The following is a 22,330-nucleotide window of genomic DNA, read 5'->3' as shown; positions in this document are numbered from 1 at the left end:
GAAGCCCCATTTGTCTTTGTGGCGGATGAGGCATTTGGCCTGGCTAATCATTTTATGCGTCCCTTTGATCGCAGGAACATAGACACCAGGAGGCAGGTATTTAATTACGGCCTCACACATGCCCGGCATTATGTGAAATTTGTGTTTTGGATTCTCGCTAATCGGTGGTGAGTGTTACTAAGCACCATTCAGCTGGCTCCAGAAAACGTGTCTGTGGTAATTCACACCTGTGTGTTTCTTTGTAATTTGTGCTGGCAACATAATACTGTTTGGAATTCTGTGGATGCTTTACCCACTGCTTTTGGGGGAGAAGCTTTGAAGGAGCCTGTACAGTATGGTAGGCCAGCAAGCTCTGCTATCCAAGTCAGGGACCTTTTCACAGAGTACTTCCTCTAGCCACAGGGAACGCTTCCGTGGTAGTTGGACCATGTGCAAGGAGGCCGATGAACTGGTTTCTCCAGATAGTATTTATTTATTTTTTTAAAAGCTGGTTATTCCCACCTTTTTTCTTAGTTAGATCATTATTGGCACTTTTGTTTAGTTAGGGACTTACTAAACAACAAGGATCCTTGACGTGGGTTGCGAGCTTGTACTAATTTGGCCACCTTCGCTCAATATACTAAGTGTGATATTCCCCTTCGGGCCTTTTTTAAAGCTTTTTGGCCCACACTTCTGCCCTAGTCAGTCAGTGTATTTGTGCCAGACAGGTAAAACAACGCAATGGGAAGTCTTTGTGCACCCACAGCATAGGCGAGGCCCTGGAACCCAAGGAAAGTATTACACGAGGAAAACAGAGTGCTCAAACATGGCAAAGTTTCACCCCGCCAAGGGCCTCGGCTCACATTTCTACCCTAGTCAGTCAGTGTATTTGTGCCAGAGAGGTATTTATTTATTTTTTTAAAAGCTGGCTATTCCCACCTTTTTTCTTAGTTAGATTATTATTGGCACTTTTGTTTAGTTAGCGACTCACTAAACAACGAGGATCCTTGACATGGGTTGCGAGCTTGTACTAATTTGGGCACCTTCCGCTCAATATACTAAGTGTGATATTCCCCTTCGGGCCTTTTTTAAAGCTTTTTGGCAAGAAGCAGGAGGTTTACAATGTAGAGAACCAATACCTCGTTTTTACCCTCATTCAAGGGACTGCCTTTAAAAATGAGAGATGTGATGTTCCTCTCCTTCAATTGTGGGTCTCGTTGCATTTTGGTGCTAAGTATGGTTAGCTCTGCTCTCCCAGGAAAGAATCTCACCATTTTTGTGTCTGTTGTGGAAATTAGGCAGGCTCTGAAGGGAAGGTTTTCCCAGCAAATTTACTATTGGGTGGCAGATTTTGGTGACGTTGTGGGCAAGGACCACACACCTTATCAAACATTAAATTCTATACAGCTTTTAAGGGCATATTTAGTGTTGCAAGAGATGCATGGCTGAGCGTTCTAACCTTTTTTTTTCATTCTCTATAGGTATTATGCTGTAAATGTGGAGCGCCAGCAGACTAGGGATGCAGCAGCACTGTCTTAAGAAGGTGTGTGAATGTTGTCCAATTAAATGGCAAGCCCACAAATTAAGTGTGTTTCTAAGCAAGGATGCAGATATTACCCCTCCCAGATAATATATGTCAGCATATGTGGTGCCGTTGCCAATTTAGTTATGTTGGCTGATTGAACGTTTTACACACATCATAAAAGTAAGTCCTACCGATACTGTTTCTAAAACAATCACTGACAGACTATATGTTTTAGATAGGTTTGATGTAAATTTTTGATGGTGCAGGATTTTTGATGTTCTCCTTGAATTTTCATCGGTAGAACCTGTGTGTTGCATTTGCTTACTGGTTGTCTGACCAAAATCATGTGTTCACTATTTTTTACATTTCACTAGAGATGACTGAGCACCGAAATGCTTGGGTGCTCGGTACTCGAGTCAAACTTTTCGTAATGCTCGAGAGCTTGTTTCGAGTAACAAACCCGATTTAAGTCAATGGGGGACTCAAGCATTTTTGTATGGGACCAATGCTCCGCATAGGTGATGACTTGTGGAACACAAGAAAACATCAGAAAGTCATGGAAACATCACAGAAACGGATAGGAAAGGGCAGGGGCAGCATGCATGGCTGCATCTGAGGCTCCCAGGTCCTACTATTAAGCCAAAATGGGGGCAAGAGCCTGGCGGTCACCCCCCTAACAATTTACTTCGGACAAACTCTCATTAGCAAGGCACACACGCTGGCACATCGTAGCTAAGCACCACACTACCTGCAACCAAGGACAATCACTGCCTGTGCGTGACACCGCTGCCTCTTTTCCTAGGTTACATACGGGCATTGCTGTTCAACCTTCCGCACGACTCTGCGTCCACAGCGCACACAAAATTTTCCCTGCGCAGCGTTCAGCTAGCCTCATGTCACACGCTTGCTTCATAGCCACACCACCCTCATGTCTATTTATAAGTGCGTACTGGATGAGGAGGAACCGGAGGCACACACTGCAGAGGGTTGGCAGGGCTAGGCAGCGACCCTCTTTGAAAGTGTGGGCAATAGCCCACAATGCTGTTGAGAATTGATGATAAATTAACGTACGATCATCATTCCAATCCCGTGCCACCTCCGTCACAAAATTGTCACGAGCCGCAAACATAGGCATAAAGGGGACTCAGGTGCCAGCACTTCAACACATCTCCACAATGCAGCAATACTCTGTGTGGGAAGCACGTGAGCGGGCCCAGGGTCAGGCTCGGCCCCAGCCTCCATCTCGTGTGACCCAAGGTGCTGCAAGTTACATAGCAATGGGAAATCCATGTGTCCCCACACAATTCATTCTGTGTTTGTGTCAGCTAGCTTAACACCGCAATGGGAAGTCTTTGAGTTTCTTGGGCTCGCCTATGCTGTCGGTGCACAAAGATAGTATTACACAGAAAGAAATCAGAGTGCCCAAACATAGCAGAGTTTCACCCCGCCAAGGACCTCGGCCCCGGCCCACACTTCTGCCCTAGTCAGTCAGTGTATTTGTGCCAGACAGGCAAAACACCGCAATGGGAAGTCTTTGTGCACCCACAGCATAGGCGAGCCCCTGGAACCCAAGGAAAGTATTACACATGAAGAAATCAGAGTGCCCAAACATGGCAGAGTTTCACCCCACCAAGGACCTCCGCCTCGGCCCACATTTCTGCCCAATTCATTCTTTGTATGTGTCAGATAGCTGAACAATGCAATGGGGAAGCCTTTGTGCACCCACAGTATAGGTGAGCCCCTAGAACCCAGGTACAAAATTAAACAGGAAGAAAAGAGAATGCCCAAAAATGGCAGAGTTTCAACACACCCAGGACCTTGGCCCACACGTCTGCCCTAGTCATTCAGTGTATTTGTGCCAGATAGGTAAAACACCGCAATCGGAAAGCCGTCTGCACCCTAGCCAAGTCAGTCAGTGTATTTCTGCCAGACAGGTAAAACAACGCAATGGGAAGTCTTTGTGTACCCACAGCATAGGCGAGCCCATGAATCTCAAAGACGGTATTACACATAAAGAAATTAGAGTGCTCAAACAAGGCAGTTTCACCCAGCCAAAGGCCTCAGCCTCGGCTTACACCCTCAGTAATCATGGGCATAAAGCGGACTCGGATGCTAGTACAGCTGTGCACGTCTCTTTAAATCAGTAACGGTTGCTTTCATCGCTTTAAAGACTGGATGAACCACAAAGAAATTCCCCAGGCCATAGCTGGCACAGTTGATTCTTCGCCCCAGGACCTTGGCCTCTGCCCACACCCTCAGTAATTGTGGGTCTCAAGCGGACTCAGATGCTAGTGCAGCTGTGTACATCTCATTAATGCAGTAACGCTCCTTTTGTTTGGCCCAAACCACTGTCTCAGAAAACCCAGTAATCCGTGTTGGCCAGAATGCGTCTAACGCAAGGGTCTCGGAAAAGGCAGCCTAACATGAAGTCAGCCATGTGTGCCAGGGTACCAGTACGCAACACATCGCTGTCCTCAATAGGAAGATGACTTTCAGGATCCCCCTCTACAGCCAATACACACTGAACAGATGAGAGGCAAGCAGCATGGGTACCCTCTGCAGTGTGGCTAGCTGTCTCTTCCCCCTCCTCCCCCTCCCCCTCCTCTCCCTTCCCCTCCTCTTCCAAAATGCGCTAAGATATAGACATGAGGGTGGTCTGGCTATCAAGCGACATACTGTCATCCCCTGTCTCCTGTTCCAACCGCAATGCGTTGGCATTTATGCTTAGCAGCAGACTTCTCAGCAGGCAAAGCAGCAGGATGGTAACGCTAATGATTGCCGCATCGCTGCTCACCATCTGGGTAGACTCCTCAAAGTTTCCGAGGACCTGGCAGATATCTGCCATCCTCACCCACTCCTCAGTAAAGAATTGCGGAGGCTGACTACCACTACGCAGCCCATGCTACAGCTGATATTCCGCTATTGCTCCACGTTGCTCGTACAGCCTGGCTAACATGTTCAGCATAGAATTCCAGCGTGTAGGCACGTTGCACAGCAGTCGGTGCTCTGACAGATGTACTGGAAGTGCTCCACGTAACCCTCCTGCCCGTCGGAAGTTAGGCACAGCTACTCGGGCCAACTTATGTGTAAAGCGTATGTTGTGTCTTATGGATCCTTAAATCGGAAACATAATGTAAGCACCGGAAGCTGTTTGCGTCACCCTCCCGCCCGCCGGAAGTCAGAACACGGCGTCTCGGGTCTGTGCACGAGCAGCATGCAGTAATTAACATGTGAGTAAAGTGCTTTGTATGCTATATAAGGATAAGAAATTGTTTGTATTGATGTCACTTGAAAAAGTCGCTGCTGCGATGAAACACGTCGGACGTATTTTTTAAATAAAAGTTTTTCTTTTGTTTTGCTAATTAAGGAACCTACTATTGATTTAGTTTAATAGGTTTCCTTCACTTTGGAGCGCTGGATCCTTTTTTGTTCTTTGGTTTTTCTACAGCGTGTAGGCACGTCGCACAGCAGTCGGTGCTCTGGCAGCTGAAACCGATGTTGCAGGGTCTTCAGGGTGGCAGCGTCCGTGGGGGACTTGTGGAAATGTGCGCAGACGCCGCGCACCATGCCAAGCAGTTCAGACAAGTGGGGGTAGTTTTTCAGAAACCGCTGAAGATGTGGGCCAGGCATGGCACGTGCGTGAGGCTGCTGAGCTGCAGAGCCGCAACCAGGTTACAGCCGTTGTCACACATGACTATGCCCGGTTGGAGGCTCAGTGGCGAAAGCCAGAGGTTGATCTGCTCTGTCAGACCCTGCAACAGCTCGTGGGCCATGTGCCTCTTGTCACCTAAGCTGATTAGTTTTAGCACGGCTTGCTGACGCTTGCCCACCGCTGTGCTGCCACGCCATGCGCTACTGACTGCTGGCGATGTGTTAACACTTCTTAATTGAGAGGTAGAGGTGGCAGAGGAGGAGGAGGGGGGGGGGGGGTTTGGAGGGGGTGGCATAAAACGCCGCAGATACTAGCACCGAGGTAGGACCTGCTATTCTTGGTGTGGGTAGGATGTGAGCGGTCCCAGGCTCTGACTCGGTTCCAGCCTCCACCAAGTTTACCCAATGTGCCATCAGGGAGATATAGTGTCCTTGCCTACCAGTACTTGTCCACTTGTCCGTGGTTAAGTGGACCTTCCTAGTAACCGCTTTGGTAGGGGCACAATTTATGTTGCGGGGGACGTGCTGGTGTAGGGCGGGGATGGCACACCGGGAAAAATAGTGGCGACTGGGGACCGAGTAGCGAGGGACCGCCGCCGCCATCATGTTTTTGAAAGCCTCCATTTCCACAAGCCTGGAAACCAGGATGGCGCTCGTGTCTGCGTCCTAGGAGGGGGATTAGATCTGTGTGGCAGGTTGTGGCACAGGGGAAGAGACAGTGGTGTGACCTGGAGGTGGTGAATGTCCTTCTTCCCAACTTGTGGGGTGCTTGGCCATCATATGCCTGCGCATGCTGGTGATGAGACTGGTAGTGGTGGCTCCTCGGCTGATCTTGGTGCGACACAGGTTGCACACCACTGTTCATCGGTCGTCCGCGCTCTCACTAAAAAACATCCACACCTTTGAACACCTAGCCCTCTGCATGGAGGCTTGGTGCGAGGGGTGCTTTGGGAAACAGTTGGGGGATTCTTTGCTCCGGCCCTGCCTCTACCCCTGGCCAATCCACTGCCTCTTTCAGTGTGTCCTGCTGCTGCACTTGCCTCCCCCTTTGAAGCCCTGTCCTCAGTAGGCTTAGCAAACCAGGTGGGGTCAGTTATCTCATTGTCCAGCTGCTCTTCCTCCGAATCCTCTGTGCGTTCCTCCCTCGGACTTACTGCCCTTACTACTACCTCACTGACAGACAACTGTGTCTCATCATCCTCATCCACAAAAAGCTCTTGAGACAGTTGCCAGAAGTCCCCAGCCTCATCACCCGGACTCTGGGAACTTTCCAAAGGTTTGGCATCGGTCACGACAAACTCCTCAGGTGAGAGAGTAACCGTTTCTTCCCACTCATGGCAGGGACCCGAGAACAGTTCCTGGGAGTCTGCCTGCTCATCAGAATGTGTCATTTTCAGGGAGTGAGGAGGCTGGGAGGAAGGAGGAGCAGCCAGAGGATTCAGAGTTGCAATCCCTATGCCGGGAGTAGTGGACTGCGTAGAAGACTGTGTGGTCGATACATTGCTGGACGCGTTTTCTGCCATCCACGACAGGACCTGCTGGCACTGCTCTGTTTGTAATAAAGGTCTACGTAAATTGTGATGTTAAGTTGGGGAGCCCAGAAACTTGCCTCTCTCCTAATCCCTCAGCAGCCGGCTGTGATTCACGACGACCAGGAACTCGGCCTGTGCCCACACCCTCACTTGGACATCCGCGTCCACGTCCACAACCCTTACCCCTACTCCTCATCATGGCGTATTAAGGATAGAGCAGGGCCCAAATAAATTACCCGACTGTACAGTGCTGACAATTGTGGCTAATTCACCGCACACAGAGACTTGTAGATATTGGAGGCTCTATGCTGTGACTTGAAAAAATTAACCCGCTGTCTTGCGCTGATACCTAGGGGTAATTTACCGCTCACAGAGACTTGTAGATAGGAAAGGCTGTATGGAGTGGGAGAAGACTCTAAAGCCAGTGGATAGTTCTGGTAACTGCGGCTATCTCAACTCCCCCAAGAAAGGGTATTTTGAGACGCTCTGCACAGTGAAAGAGCTGAAATGGTTTGCAGTGGCCCAGGAAATATTAGAGTACTGTTTAGCGGTTAGACCTCTGTCTAATGCACTGCAGACATAGAACGATATAACTGAAATAGTTTGCAGTGGCCCAGGAAATATTAGAGTACTGTTTAGCGGTGAGACCTCTGTCTAATGCACTGCAGACATAGAACGATATAACTGAAATAGTTTGCAGTGGCCCAGGAAATATTACAGTACTGTTTATCGGTGAGACCTCTGTCTAATGCACTGCAGACATAGAATGGTATAACTGAAATAGTTTGTAGTTGCCCAGGAAATATTAGAGTACTGTTTAGCGGTGAGACCTCTGTCTAATGCACTGCAGACACAGAACGGTATAACTGAAATAGTTTGCAGTGGCCCAGGAAATATTAGAGTGCTGTTTCGTGGTGAGACCTCTTTCTAATGCACTGCAGACATAGAACGGTATAACTGAAATACTTTGCAGTAGCCTAGGAAGGCTGTGAACAGGCCTAGTTGCGTAATACAAAAATTGGTGCACTACTGCTCCCAGCCAGCCACAACTGTAAAAATTCTTTATTGATCCAGTGTTTGCATTTTTAAGAAGATGAAGCTGTGGATAATTTAACCCCTCGTGCAGCTTACATGATCATAGAAGCTGTTTGTTAATTTGCATGCATGGTCCAGATACGGGTAACATTGCATGAATAGGAAGAACCCCCACCCAGAATTAAGGGATTATTGTGTGTGGCAACCATACAATAGACTTCTATGGTAAAAAAAAAAAATTGGTGCCCTACTGCTCCAAGCCAGCCACAACTATAATGCACACGATGAGGAGTAGCCCTAAGAAGGACTGTTGGGGTTCTTGAAGACAGGATCCTACGCTAACACTATCCCTGTATAAGCAGCAGCACTTTCCCTAACTTCTGCCAGCATGTGTCTGAGGCGAGCTGCGGGTGGGACCAGTTTAAGTACTCGGCGGTCACCTGATCGGCCCAGCCACTCACTGCTGTTGGCGGGCAGAGGGCTGGCACATCACAGCAGGAAGTGGTAATACCTTCCCCACATGTTTACAGTACTGCGTGGTGTTCGTCTCGAGTAACGAGCATCTCGAGTACCCTAATACTCTAACGAGCATCAAGCTCGCTCATCTCTACATTTCACAGATATTGACCACCTACTTAAACCTCAATGGTTGACATGCGAGGAAAAATCGTTCATTCCCAAGTGAATTGACAAGGCTACCCTCACCTTGCAGATGTAGAAGCTCAAGTATTGTCGGCGTGACTACCGTTGTAAGCATGTGTTAACAGTGACTATTCTGGCCTACATGCTGCCCTTTTCTTGGATGAATGGATTATGTCCCCACAATAAAAGGCTGCCTATTAGAGATGAGCGAGCACCAAAATGCTCGGGTACTCGTTGCTCGATTCGAACTTTCCGCGATGCTCGAGAGCTCGTTTCGAGTAACGATCCCCATTGAAGTCAATGGGTGACTCAAGCATTTTTGTATATGACCGAAGCTCCGCATAAGTCTCCACTTGTAAAACTCTGGAAAACATCCGAAAGTCATGGAAACACCACAGAAACGGATAATGAAGGACAGGGGCAGCATGCAGGGCTGCATCTCAGACTCCCAGGTCCCACTATTAAGCAACAATGGGGGCAAGAGTCTGCCCCCCCCCCTAATAATTTTTACTTCGGACAAACCCTCATTAGCAAGGCACACCTTAGCTAAGCACCACACTACCTGCAACAAAGGACAATCACTGCCTGCGTGTCACACCGATAGTCACATGCTAGCTTCATAGCTACACCACCCTCATGTCTATTTCTAAGTGTGTCTGCGATGGGGAAGAACCGGAGGCACACACTGCAGAGGGTTGGCAGGGCCAGGCAGTGACCCTCTTTGAAAGTGGGGGCGATAGCCCACAATGCTGTTGAGAATCAATGATAAATTGACGTACGATCATCATTCCAATCCCGTGCCACCTCCGTCGTAAAATTGTCAGGAGCCGCAAACATGGGCATAAACGGGACTTTGGTGCCAGCCCAGCACTTCTACACATCTCCACAATGCAGCAATACTCTGTGTGGGAAGCACGTGAGCGGGCCCAGGGTCAGGCTCCATCCCAGCCTTCATCTTGTGTGACCCAAGGTGCCGCGAGTTACATAGCAATGGGAAATCCATATGTCCACGCACAATTCATTCTGTGTTTGTGTCAGATAGCTCAACACGGCAATGGAAGAAAGTCTTTGAGTTCCTTGTGCTCGCCTATGCTGTCGATGCCCAAAGATGGTATTACACAAGAAGAAATCAGAGCGCCCAACTATGGCAGACTTTCACCCCGCCAAGGACCACAGCCCATATTTCTACCCTAGTCAGTCAGTGGGTTTGTGTCAGACAGGTAAAACACCGCAATGTGAAGTCTTTGTGCACCCACAGTATAGGCAAGCCCCAGGAACTTAAAGATGGTATTAGGTATAAAGAAATCACAGCGCCCGTATATGGCAAAGTTTCACCCCGCCAAGGACCTTGGCCCACACCCTCAGCAATCGTGGGCATAAAGCGGACTTCAATGCTAGTACAGATGTGAACGTCTCATTTAATTGTTTGCAGTTGCTTTCACTGCTCCAAAGACTGGATTAACCAGGAAGAAGTTCCGCAGGCCCAACCTGGCGCAGTTGCATTTCCCGCAGGTCATAAGCCTCTGCCCACACCCTCAGCAATCTCGGGCATGAACTGGACTCCTATGCTAGTACAGCTGTGAAGGTCTCATTAAACCAGTTACGTTTGCTTTTACCGCTCTAAAGACTGCATTAACCAGGAAGAAGTTCCACAGGCCCAACCCCGCGCAGTTGAATTTCCCCCAGGACATAGGCCTCTGCCCACACACTCAGCAATCGCGGGCATGAAGTGGACTCTGATGCTAGTACAGCTGTAAAGGTCTCATTAAATCAGTTACTTTTGCTTACACCGCTCCAAAGACTGCATTAAGCAGGAAGAAGTTCCACAGGCCCAACCTGGCGCAGTTGCATTACCCCTAGGACATAGGCCTCTGCCCACACCCTTAGCAATCGCGGGCATGAAGCGGACTCCGATGCTAGTACAGCTGTGAAGGTCTCATTAAATCAGTTACGTTTGTTTACACCGCTCCAAAGACTGCATTAACCAGGAAGAAGTTCCACAGGCCCAACCTGGCACAGTTGCATTTCCCCTAGGACGTAGGCCTCTGCCTACACCCTCAGCAATCGCGGGCATGAAGCGGACTCCGATACTAGTACAGCTGTGAAGGTCTCATTAAATCAGTTACGTTTGCTTTCACCGCTCCAAAGACTGCATTAACCAGGAAGAAGTTCCACAGCCCCAGCCTGGTGCAGTTGCATTTCCCCTAGGACATAGGCCTCTGCCCACACCCTCAGCAATCGCGGGCATGAAGCGGACTCCGATGCTAGTACAGCTGTGAAGATCTCATTAAATCAGTTACGTTTGTTTACACCACTCCAAAGACTGCATTAACCAGGAAGAAGTTCCACAGGCCCAACCTGGCACAGTTGCATTTCCCCCAGGACATAGGCCTCTGCCCACACCCTCAGCAATCGCGGGCATGAAGCGGACTCCGATGCTAGTACAGCTGTGAAGGTCTCATTAAATCAGTTACGTTTGCTTTCACCGCTCCAAAGACTGCATTAACCAGGAAGAAGTTCCACAGCCCCAGCCTGGTGCAGTTGCATTTCCCCTAGGACATAGGCCTCTGCCCACACCCTCAGCAATCGCGGGCATGAAGCGGACTCCGATGCTAGTACAGCTGTGAAGATCTCATTAAATCAGTTACGTTTGTTTACACCGCTCCAAAGACTGCATTAACCAGGAAGAAGTTCCACAGGCCCAACCTGGCACAGTTGCATTTCCCCCAGGACATAGGCCTCTGCCCACACCCTCAGCAATCGCGGGCATGAAGCGGACTCCGATGCTAGTACAGCTGTGAAAGTCTCATTAAATCAGTTACGTTTGCTTTCACCGCTCCAAAGACTGCATTAACCAGGAAGAAGTTCCACAGCCCCAGCCTGGCGCAGTTGCATTTCCCCTAGGACATAGGCCTCTGCCCACACCCTCTGCAATCGCAGGCATGAAGCGGACTCTGATGCTAGTACAGCTGTGAACACCTCATGAATGCAGTAACGTCCTCTTGTTTGGCCCAAACCAGTGCCGCGGATAACTGTGGTAACACGAGAGAAAATACATGTTGCCCAGTCCTGATCCCATGTCCCCAAGAAGGAGGAGGAGGAGGTGGCATTACAAGGCCAAGAAACCATGACCAGGACCCGCTATAGTCTGTGTGGGAAGTATGTGAGCAGGCCCTGGGTCAGGGTCAGTCCCAGCAAACACCTTGTGTGACCCAAGGTGCCACGAGTGACATAGCAACGGAAAATCCATGTGTCCACACACTATTCATTCTGTGTAGGTGTCGGATACCTCAATCGACAACGCAAGGGGAAATCCATCTGCACTCTGCACCCCACCCAAGTCAGTCAGTGTCTTTGTGCCAGACGGGTAAAACACCGCGATGGGAAGTCTGTGTGCACCCACAGCATAGGCGAGTCCAAGGAACCCAAAGACAGTAATAAACATGAAGAAATGACAGTGCCCAAACATGGCAGACTTTCACTCCGCCGAGGACATAGGCCTCTGCACACACCCTCAGCAATCGTGGGCATAGAGCGGACTCCGATGCTAGTACAGCTGTGAACGCCTCAATAATGCAGTAATGCTCCTCTTCTTTGGCCCAAACCAGTGTCTCAGATAACTGCGGTAACACGGGAGAAAATACATGATGCCCAATGCTGATCCCCTGACCCCAAGCAGGAGGAGGAGGTGGCATTACAAGGCCAAGACACCATGACCAGGACCCGCTATAGTCTGTGTGGGAAGCACGTTAGCGGGCCCAGGGTCAGGCTCGGTCCCAGCCTTCACCTTGTGTGACCTAAGGTGTCCTGAGTTACATAGCAACGGAAAATTCATGTGTCCCAACTCAGGTAGCTCAACACTGCAAGGGGAAGTCTTTGAGTTTGTTGGGCTCGCCTATGCTGTCAGTGCACAAAGATGGTATTACACAGAAAGAAATCAGAGTGCCCAACCATGGGAGAGTTTCACCCCACCAAGGCCTCAGCCCACATTTCTGGCCTAGTCAGTCACTGTATTGTTTGTGCCAGATAGGTAAAACACTGCGATGGGAAGACTTAGTGCACCCATAGTATAGACAAACCCCTGTAACATTCCTGTAGCAAAGGTATAAATAGATCCCTGAAACATTTCTGTAGCAGAAGTATAGGCAGACCCCTGTAACATTTCTGTAGCAGAAGTATAGGCAGACCCCTGTAACATTTCTGTAGCAGAAGTATAGGCAGACCCCAGTATCATTTCTGTAGTAGAATTATAGGCAGACCCCAATAACATTTCTGTTGTAAAAGTATAGGCAGACCCCTGTAACATTTCTGTAGCAGAAGTATAGGCAGACCCCTGTAACATTTCTGTAGCACAAGTATAGGCAGACCCCTGTAACATTTCTGTAGCAGAAGTATAGGCAGACCCCTGTAACATTTCTGTAGCAGAAGTATAGGCAGACCCCTGTAACATTTCTGTAGTACAAGAATAGGCAGAACCCAGTAACATTTCTGTTGTAAAAGTATAGGCAGACCCCAATAACATTTCTATTGTAAAAGTATAGGCAGACGCCTGTAACATTTCTGTAGCAGAAGTATAGGTAGACCCCTATAACATTTCTGTAGCACAAGAATAGGCAGACCCCTGTAACATTTCTGTAGTAGAAGCATAGGCACACCCCAGTAACATTTCTGTAGTAGAAGAATAGGCAGACCCCAGTAACATTTCTGTAGTAGAAGTATAGGCAGACCCCAGTAACATTTCTGTTGTAAAAGTATAGGCAGACGCCAGTAACATTTCTGAAGCAGAAGTATAGGCAGACCTCTGTAACATTTCTGTAGCACAAGTATAGGTAGACCCCAATAACATTTCTGTAGCACAAGTATAGGTAGCCCCCTCTAACATTTCTGTAGCAGAAGTATAGGCAGACCCCTTTAACATTTCTGTAGCAAAAGTATAGGCAGACCCCAGTAACATTTCTGTAGCAAAGGTATAGGCAGACCCCTGTAACATTTCTGTAGCAGAAGTATGGGCAGACCCCAGTAACATTTCTGTAGCAGAAGTATAGGCAGACCCCTGTAACATTTCTGTAGCACAAGTATAGGCAGACCCCTGTAACATTTCTGTAGCACAAGTATAGGCAGACCCCTGTAACATTTCTGTAGTAGAAGCATAGGCACACCCCAGTAACATTTCTGTAGTAGAAGAATAGGCAGACCCCAGTAACATTTCTGTTGTAAAAGTATAGGCAGACCCCAGTAACATTTCTGTTGTAAAAGTATAGGCAGACCCCTGTAACATTTCTGTAGCAGAAGTATAGGTAGACCCCAGTAACATTTCTGTAGCAAAGGTATAAACAGACCCCTGTAACATTTCTGTAGCACAAGTATAGGTAGACCCCTGTGACATTTCTGTAGTAGAAGCATAGGCACACCCCAGTAACATTTCTGTAGTAGAAGCATAGGCACACCCCAGTAACATTTCTGTAGTAGAAGAATAGGCAGACCCCAGTAACATTTCTGTTGTAAAAGTATAGGCAGACCGCAGTAACATTTCTGTTGTAAAAGTATAGGCAGACCCCTGTAACATTTCTGTAGCAGAAGTATAGGTAGACCCCAGTAACATTTCTGTAGCAAAGGTATAAACAGACCCCTGTAACATTTCTGTAGCACAAGTATAGGTAGACCCCTGTGACATTTCTGTAGTAGACGCATAGGCACACCCCAGTAACATTTCTGTAGTAGAAGAATAGGCAGACTCCAGTAACATTTATGTAGTAGAAGTATAGGCAGACCCCAGTAACATTTCTGTTGTAAAAGTATAGGCAGACCCCTGTAACATTTCTGAAGCAGAAGTATAGGCAAACCCCTCTAACATTTCTGTAGCAGAAGTATAGGCAGACCTCTGTAACATATCTGTAGCACAAGTATAGGTAGACCCCAGTAACATTTCTATAGCACTAGTATAGGTAGACACCTGTAACATTTCTGTAGCAGAAGTATAGGCAGACCCCAGTAACATTTCTGTAGCAAAGGTATAGGCAGACCCCAGTAACATTTCTGTAGCAGAAGTATGGGCAGACCCCAGTAACATGTCTGTAGCAGAGCAATAGGCAGACCCCTGTAACATTTCTGTAGCAGAAGTATAGGCAGACCCCTGTAACATTTCTGTAGCAGAAGTATAGGCAGACCCCAGTATCATTTCTGTAGTAGAATTATAGGCAGACCCCAATAACATTTCTGTTGTAAAAGTATAGGCAGACCCCTGTAACATTTCTGTAGCAGAAGTATAGGCAGACCCCTGTAACATTTCTGTAGCACAAGTATAGGCAGACCCCTGTAACATTTCTGTAGCAGAAGTATAGGCAGACCCCTGTAACATTTCTGTAGCAGAAGTATAGGCAAACCCCTGTAACATTTCTGTAGTAGAAGAATAGGCAGAATCCAGTAACATTTCTGTTGTAAAAGTATAGGCAGACCCCAGTAACATTTCTGTTGTAAAAGTATAGGCAGACGCCTGTAACATTTCTGTAGCAGAAGTATAGGTAGACCCCTGTAACATTTCTGTAGCACAAGAATAGGCAGACCCCTGTAACATTTCTGTAGTAGAAGCATAGGCACACCCCAGTAACATTTCTGTAGTAGAAGAATAGGCAGACCCCTTTAACATTTCAGTAGTAGAAGTATAGGCAGACCCCAGTAACATTTCTGTTGTAAAAGTATAGGCAGACGCCAGTAACATTTCTGAAGCAGAAGTATAGGCAGACCTCTGTAACATTTCTGTAGCACAAGTATAGGTAGACCCCAATAACATTTCTGTAGCACAAGTATAGGTAGCCCCCTCTAACATTTCTGTAGCGGAAGTATAGGCAGACCCCTGTAACATTTCTGTAGCAGAAGTATAGGCAGACCCCTGTAACATTTCTGTAGCAGAAGTATGGGCAGACCCCAGTAACATTTATGTAGCAGAAGTATAGGCAGACCCCTGTAACATTTCTGTAGCACACGTATAGGCAGACCCCTGTAACATTTCTGTAGCACAAGTATAGGTAGACCCCTGTAACATTTCTGTAGTAGAAGCATAGGCACACCCCAGTAACATTTCTGTAGTAGAAGAATAGGCAGACCCCTGTAACATTTCTGTTGTAAAAGTATAGGCAGACCCCAGTAACATTTCTGTTGTAAAAGTATAGGCAGACCCCTGTAACATTTCTGTAGCAGAAGTATAGGTAGACCCCCGTAACATTTCTGTAGCAAAGGTATAAACAGACCACTGTAACATTTCTGTAGCACAGGTATAGGCAGACCCCTGTGACATTTCTGTAGTAGAAGCATAGGCACACCCCAGTAACATTTCTGTAGTAGAAGAATAGGCAGACCCCAGTAACATTTATGTAGTAGAAGTATAGGCAGACCCCAGTAACATTTCTGTTGTAAAAGTATAGGCAGACCCCTGTAACATTTCTGAAGCAGAAGTATAGGCAAACCCCTCTAACATTTCTGTAGCAGAAGTATAGGCAGACCTCTGTAACATATCTGTAGCACAAGTATAGGTAGACCCCAGTAACATTTCTGTAGCACTAGTATAGGTAGACACCTGTAACATTTCTGTAGCAGAAGTATAGGCAGACCCCAGTAACATTTCTGTAGCAAAGGTATAGGCAGACCCCAGTAACATTTCTGTAGCAGAAGTATGGGCAGACCCCAGTAACATTTCTGTAGCAGAGGTATAGGCAGACCCCTGTAACATTTCTGTAGCACAATTATAGGCAGACCCTGTAACATTTTTGTAGCAGGAATATAGACTGACCCCAGTAAGATTTCTGTTGTAAAGGTACAGGCAGACCCCTGTAACATTTCTGTAACAGAAGTATAGGCAGACCACTGTTACACTTCTGTAGCAGAAGTATAGGCAGGCCCTGTAACATTTCTGTAGTAGAAGTATAGGCAGACCCCTGTAACATTTCTGTAGCACAAGTATAGGCAGACCCCTGTAACATTTCTGTAGTAGAAGCATAGGTACACCCCAGTAACATTTCTGTTGTAAAAGTATAGGCAGACCCCTGTAACATTTCTGTAGCAGAAGTATAGGCAGACCCCAGTATCATTTCTGTAGTAGAATTATAGGCAGACCCCAATAACATTTCTGTTGTAAAAGTATAGGCAGACCCCTGTAACATTTCTGTAGCAGAAGTATAGGCAGACCCCTGTAACATTTCTGTAGCACAAGTATAGGCAGACCCCTGTAACATTTCTGTAGCAGAAGTATAGGCAGACCCCTGTAACATTTCTGTAGCAGAAGTATAGGCAGACCCCTGTAACATTTCTGTAGTACAAGAATAGGCAGAACCCAGTAACATTTCTGTTGTAAAAGTATAGGCAGACCCCAATAACATTTCTATTGTAAAAGTATAGGCAGACGCCTGTAACATTTCTGTAGCAGAAGTATAGGTAGACCCCTATAACATTTCTGTAGCACAAGAATAGGCAGACCCCTGTAACATTTCTGTAGTAGAAGCATAGGCACACCCCAGTAACATTTCTGTAGTAGAAGAATAGGCAGACCCCAGTAACATTTCTGTAGTAGAAGTATAGGCAGACCCCAGTAACATTTCTGTTGTAAAAGTATAGGCAGACGCCAGTAACATTTCTGAAGCAGAAGTATAGGCAGACCTCTGTAACATTTCTGTAGCACAAGTATAGGTAGACCCCAATAACATTTCTGTAGCACAAGTATAGGTAGCCCCCTCTAACATTTCTGTAGCAGAAGTATAGGCAGACCCCTTTAACATTTCTGTAGCAAAAGTATAGGCAGACCCCAGTAACATTTCTGTAGCAAAGGTATAGGCAGACCCCTGTAACATTTCTGTAGCAGAAGTATGGGCAGACCCCAGTAACATTTCTGTAGCAGAAGTATAGGCAGACCCCTGTAACATTTCTGTAGCACAAGTATAGGCAGACCCCTGTAACATTTCTGTAGCACAAGTATAGGCAGACCCCTGTAACATTTCTGTAGTAGAAGCATAGGCACACCCCAGTAACATTTCTGTAGTAGAAGAATAGGCAGACCCCAGTAACATTTCTGTTGTAAAAGTATAGGCAGACCCCAGTAACATTTCTGTTGTAAAAGTATAGGCAGACCCCTGTAACATTTCTGTAGCAGAAGTATAGGTAGACCCCAGTAACATTTCTGTAGCAAAGGTATAAACAGACCCCTGTAACATTTCTGTAGCACAAGTATAGGTAGACCCCTGTGACATTTCTGTAGTAGAAGCATAGGCACACCCCAGTAACATTTCTGTAGTAGAAGCATAGGCACACCCCAGTAACATTTCTGTAGTAGAAGAATAGGCAGACCCCAGTAACATTTCTGTTGTAAAAGTATAGGCAGACCGCAGTAACATTTCTGTTGTAAAAGTATAGGCAGACCCCTGTAACATTTCTGTAGCAGAAGTATAGGTAGACCCCAGTAACATTTCTGTAGCAAAGGTATAAACAGACCCCTGTAACATTTCTGTAGCACAAGTATAGGTAGACCCCTGTGACATTTCTGTAGTAGACGCATAGGCACACCCCAGTAACATTTCTGTAGTAGAAGAATAGGCAGACTCCAGTAACATTTATGTAGTAGAAGTATAGGCAGACCCCAGTAACATTTCTGTTGTAAAAGTATAGGCAGACCCCTGTAACATTTCTGAAGCAGAAGTATAGGCAAACCCCTCTAACATTTCTGTAGCAGAAGTATAGGCAGACCCCAGTAACATTTCTGTAGCAAAGGTATAGGCAGACCCCAGTAACATTTCTGTAGCAGAAGTATGGGCAGACCCCAGTAACATGTCTGTAGCAGAGCAATAGGCAGACCCCTGTAACATTTCTGTAGCAGAAGTATAGGCAGACCCCTGTAACATTTCTGTAGCAGAAGTATAGGCAGACCCCAGTATCATTTCTGTAGTAGAATTATAGGCAGACCCCAATAACATTTCTGTTGTAAAAGTATAGGCAGACCCCTGTAACATTTCTGTAGCAGAAGTATAGGCAGACCCCTGTAACATTTCTGTAGCACAAGTATAGGCAGACCCCTGTAACATTTCTGTAGCAGAAGTATAGGCAGACCCCTGTAACATTTCTGTAGCAGAAGTATAGGCAAACCCCTGTAACATTTCTGTAGTAGAAGAATAGGCAGAATCCAGTAACATTTCTGTTGTAAAAGTATAGGCAGACCCCAGTAACATTTCTGTTGTAAAAGTATAGGCAGACGCCTGTAACATTTCTGTAGCAGAAGTATAGGTAGACCCCTGTAACATTTCTGTAGCACAAGAATAGGCAGACCCCTGTAACATTTCTGTAGTAGAAGCATAGGCACACCCCAGTAACATTTCTGTAGTAGAAGAATAGGCAGACCCCTTTAACATTTCAGTAGTAGAAGTATAGGCAGACCCCAGTAACATTTCTGTTGTAAAAGTATAGGCAGACGCCAGTAACATTTCTGAAGCAGAAGTATAGGCAGACCTCTGTAACATTTCTGTAGCACAAGTATAGGTAGACCCCAATAACATTTCTGAAGCACAAGTATAGGTAGCCCCCTCTAACATTTCTGTAGCGGAAGTATAGGCAGACCCCTGTAACATTTCTGTAGCAGAAGTATAGGCAGACCCCTGTAACATTTCTGTAGCAGAAGTATGGGCAGACCCCAGTAACATTTATGTAGCAGAAGTATAGGCAGACCCCTGTAACATTTCTGTAGCACACGTATAGGCAGACCCCTGTAACATTTCTGTAGCACAAGTATAGGTAGACCCCTGTAACATTTCTGTAGTAGAAGCATAGGCACACCCCAGTAACATTTCTGTAGTAGAAGAATAGGCAGACCCCTGTAACATTTCTGTTGTAAAAGTATAGGCAGACCCCAGTAACATTTCTGTTGTAAAAGTATAGGCAGACCCCTGTAACATTTCTGTAGCAGAAGTATAGGTAGACCCCCGTAACATTTCTGTAGCAAAGGTATAAACAGACCACTGTAACATTTCTGTAGCACAGGTATAGGCAGACCCCTGTGACATTTCTGTAGTAGAAGCATAGGCACACCCCAGTAACATTTCTGTAGTAGAAGAATAGGCAGACCCCAGTAACATTTATGTAGTAGAAGTATAGGCAGACCCCAGTAACATTTCTGTTGTAAAAGTATAGGCAGACCCCTGTAACATTTCTGAAGCAGAAGTATAGGCAAACCCCTCTAACATTTCTGTAGCAGAAGTATAGGCAGACCTCTGTAACATATCTGTAGCACAAGTATAGGTAGACCCCAGTAACATTTCTGTAGCACTAGTATAGGTAGACACCTGTAACATTTCTGTAGCAGAAGTATAGGCAGACCCCAGTAACATTTCTGTAGCAAAGGTATAGGCAGACCACAGTAACATTTCTGTAGCAGAAGTATGGGCAGACCCCAGTAACATTTCTGTAGCAGAGGTATAGGCAGACCCCTGTAACATTTCTGTAGCACAATTATAGGCAGACCCTGTAACATTTTTGTAGCAGAAATATAGACTGACCCCAGTAAGATTTCTGTTGTAAAGGTACAGGCAGACCCCTGTAACATTTCTGTAGCAGAAGTATAGGCAGACCACTGTTACACTTCTGTAGCAGAAGTATAGGCAGGCCCTGTAACATTTCTGTAGTAGAAGTATAGGCAGACCCCTGTAACATTTCTGTAGCACAAGTATAGGCAGACCCCTGTAACATTTCTGTAGTAGAAGCATAGGTACACCCCAGTAACATTTCTGTTGTAAAAGTATAGGCAGACCCCAGTAACATTTCTGTTGTAAAAGTATAGGCAGACCCCTGTAACATTTCTGTAGCAGAAGTATAGGCACACCCCAGTATTATTTCTGTAGTAGAATTATAGGCAGACCCAAGTAACATTTCTGTTGTAAAAGTATAGGCAGACCCCTGTAACATTTCTGTAGCAGAAGTATAGGCATACCCCTGTAACATTTCTGTAGCACAAGTATAGACAGACCCCTGCAACATTACTGTAGCAGAAGTATAGCAGACCCCTGTAACATTTCTGTAGCAGAAGTATAGGCAGACCCCTGTAACATTTCTGTAGTAGAAGAATAGGCAGACCCCAGTATCATTTCTGTAGTAGAATTATAGGCAGACCCCAGTAACATTTCTGTTGTAAAAGTATAGGCAGACCCCAGTAACATTTCTGTTGTAAAAGTATAGGCAGACGCCTGTAACATTTCTGTAGCAGAAGTATAGGTAGACCCAAGTAACATTTCTGTAGCAAAGGTATAAACAGACCCCTGTAACATTTCTGTAGCACAAGTATAGGGAGACCCCAGTAACATTTCTGTTGTAAAAGTATAGGCAGACCCCTGTAACATTTCTGAAGCAGAAGTATAGGCAGACCCCAGTAACATTTCTGTAGCAGAAGTATAGGCAGACCCCAGTAACATTTCTGTAGCAAAGGAATAGGCAGACCCCATTAACATTTGTGTAGCACAAGTATGGGCAGACCCCAGTAACATTTCTGTAGCACAAGTATAGGCAGACCCCTGTAACATTTCTGTAGCACAAGTATAGGCAGACCCCTGTAACATTTCTGAAGTAGAAGCATAGGCACACCCCTGTAACATTTCTGTAGTAGAAGAATAGGCAGACCCCAGTAACATTTCTGTTGTAAAAGTATAGGCAGACCCCAGTAACATTTCAGTTGTAAACGTATAGGCAGACCCCTGTAACATTTCTGTAGCAGAAGTATAGGTGTCAATGAAATACTTTTATTCACAGACTTGATTATTTAGGAATGATCACACCCTTCCAGATTGATTGATCGAAGGTATTGGACAGTGCGCTCTGTCCTGAAAGCATTCAGTCTGACACAAGTTCAGAAAAAAGTAACTTCCTGTTTATTTTGGGCGCGTGGCCTGTTTTATAAGGTATAACATAACAGCCCTTTTGGGGCAGGCAAAGGTTACATAGATACAACATATTGTTTGATTATTGGATAAGCGTCTTCCTTCATCCGGTCATCTGGTGTTGCCCGTCACGTGGTAGCAGATTGGATAGGGCGGATACTATTTCGTACCCCACGTGTATTCTAACCGAAATGATTGGCTGTGACATCATGAGTTAGTAATAGCATAGACCTCCCATGTTATTCGCGTCTGTTTCCAGTAAAATTGCTTAGGGGATTTTTGCGGTATCTAGAAAGCGGTACCTTGTCTCGAATGCGGTTAATTGTCTAATTTCTACTTCTCCTAATAACACAAGCAGCTGGACAAACAGATATATTTATATATATTGGTTTCGTGCTAAATTCCATCTTTGTCAGCAGAGTTATAAAAAACAGATATTTTCATATAAGCGGAAGTATTGCATAATTGTAAGTACGTTTCTATAGTTGAAACAGAACAGAATGCAAGCATTTTAATTGACAAATGTTCCCTGTGTCAAGGCCCACTAACCCCAATACATATAGATATACATATTGGGGTTTCCACCACAGACCCCCCTTGAAACTATCTGTTTCACTAAACTCTCCCTGCTTCATCCCACCCCCACCGCTGACTCTAGACTTGTATTGTGTTGTATACAGGAGCTATTGCTGTCATGGGGGTATAGGATGGTTCAACATCATCGTATTCTGGATCTGTGATGACGACATTGGCATTGACAGTGGGCCTATTGCTGGACATCATAGTAAAACAGGTGGACCAGGTAGACATCAGGGTCGGAATACACTGTATGCAACAACAAACAGAAATTAGAACCATTACAATGGCAACAAAAACAGTTAGTATCTTCTTCATCAGAGTAAGCCCAAACCAGGACCCTGTCAACCAGTCAAACCACCCTTGATCCGTTCCTTGTTTGATACTGGTGGCTAGATCTCTGAGGCGGTTGATCTGTTGGTGGATCGATGCAGAGTTGTCAGAGAGATTAAAACAACACATCCCTTCAAACTCTTCGCACCCGTGGTTCA

The sequence above is a fragment of the Eleutherodactylus coqui genome, chromosome 1 (assembly GCF_035609145.1).
Source record: "Eleutherodactylus coqui strain aEleCoq1 chromosome 1, aEleCoq1.hap1, whole genome shotgun sequence".
Taxonomy (NCBI): domain Eukaryota; kingdom Metazoa; phylum Chordata; class Amphibia; order Anura; family Eleutherodactylidae; genus Eleutherodactylus; species Eleutherodactylus coqui.
Note: the sequence above shows the minus strand (reverse complement) of the source record.